Genomic DNA, 1667 nt, shown 5'->3' on the forward strand with positions numbered 1-1667 from the left:
ATTTTTCATAAAATAATTTTGGTATATAGTTTTTTAAACTTCAATGGGGCCAATCACTTGTCACCCTAACAAGCAATCAGATCCAAATAAATAAGGTGCAAAGGAGTAATGCTCTCCCTTGGTCAGTGTCGCCACCAGCTGGACTTTGACGATCACTGCATGAACTATGAACTAATGAGCTACTCTTCTCTTATCCTCCTCAGATTGACAAAAAGAGTGTGATCATTTGTGTACAGCTGCAACCTCAACCCCAGCTTTGTCATAACTGTGGACCTCAGTAAAGACAGCCCAACCATGGATCAGAAAATCAATGAAGTGAGTCCCATCTGTAGCATCTTAGCTAGTGGTGACGAAACAGCAGTACAAGCACAAACCATCCAGGATTTGAACATACCATCCCAAATCCCCATTCCCGAAGAACCATTGCCCCTGCTGTCTGGTGTAACTGTGATTGGCACCATCTCTTTGTGTTTTGTGTCTAGTGCCCCACCACCACCTCCCCCKAGAAACAGATGAAGAGCAGGTCCAAATCCACCGATGAGATCCAGCACACCAAGAGGGTGAGCAGCCACCTCGCTCTGCCTTACATTACCTCTATTCACTTCTTCATCATRCTGTACTTCCTCCTGTGACTCATCTCTAGCCTAATCTCTCCGTTCCAAATTTCTCCTCACAGCTTTCATCACAGAAATCCCTTCCCGGTGGGCCGGACCTGGACAAAGTCAAGGTGTGTGTTTGTGCGTGTGCATGTGTGCGTGCTTTGGACCCCTTATTTCCACTAACGGGATTATCAGAATMAATAGTAGCTAATACACAGTTCATTTTGTGTGTGTAAATTGCTTTTCACTGCGATGTCACAAACTGTGTTTGCACATTTCAGGAGGGCCCAGAAGGTTCTGAGACGCCCTCGTCCTCCACAGAGGAGCTGAAGTGATGACGACTAGGGTCCCTAAGGGAAATAAGGCCATCTGCTCATTAAACATGAACACATACTGTACACACACATAGACTCACATCTGTCTCTTATACACATCTAGATGTGTATAAGAGACAGGTGTGTGTGTGTGTGTGTGTGTGTGTGTGTGCGTGTGTCCATGATTTTGTGTGAGGGTAATAAACACATCTAAGCTTCCTATTCGGATGTGTCACCTTGGCTGTCGTTGAGTCAGTCATGTGGACTAATCGATGGGAAGTGTTTTCTCTGAGCCACAGGGTGTTCCACTGGGGCAACTCACACATGAGACACTCCAGTCTACAGACCCTTATTCTACAGGCCCTTGTTTATAATAGCACTTCTATAACACCACAGGGAACAAATTATTCCCTAATAGGAGAGGAGAGGGAGAGTCCAGTCAGCCAGGCCTCAAATCAACCACATCTATGTCATTTCCCTCAGAGAGACTGACAGACTACCACAGAACACTCAGTCCTGATGAGGGAGAGATTGCATGTACTGTACATACAATATGATGTATGCTGTTAATATACATTGTTCCTCTTTTGGGGGACATTTATATTCAGGTCTATTAAACAACCTAGAGTCGATGTCTAATTAGCATAATAKAAAAATTCCCATAAAGTTGAAGCTAGACGCATTGGATGCGTCTCAATCCACCGCATCCGCCGATGTCGCACTTCTGAGGTGAAAGGTGACAGAGCTAGAGCGG

The 1667-nt window shown here is 45.0% G+C and overlaps 1 long non-coding RNA gene across 1 annotated transcript; it reads left to right on the forward strand.

The window, feature by feature from the left end:
- The first annotated feature begins 201 nt into the window (after positions 1-201).
- On the forward strand, positions 202-1016 carry LOC112080058 (uncharacterized). The gene is made up of 4 exons (XR_002896110.2): positions 202-315; positions 483-560; positions 677-727; positions 881-1016. It is a non-coding gene; the product is annotated as an uncharacterized lncRNA (long non-coding RNA).
- The last annotated feature ends 651 nt before the right edge of the window (positions 1017-1667 follow it).

Source organism: Salvelinus sp. IW2-2015, unplaced genomic scaffold (assembly GCF_002910315.2).
Source record: "Salvelinus sp. IW2-2015 unplaced genomic scaffold, ASM291031v2 Un_scaffold11347, whole genome shotgun sequence".
NCBI lineage: Eukaryota > Metazoa > Chordata > Actinopteri > Salmoniformes > Salmonidae > Salvelinus > Salvelinus sp. IW2-2015.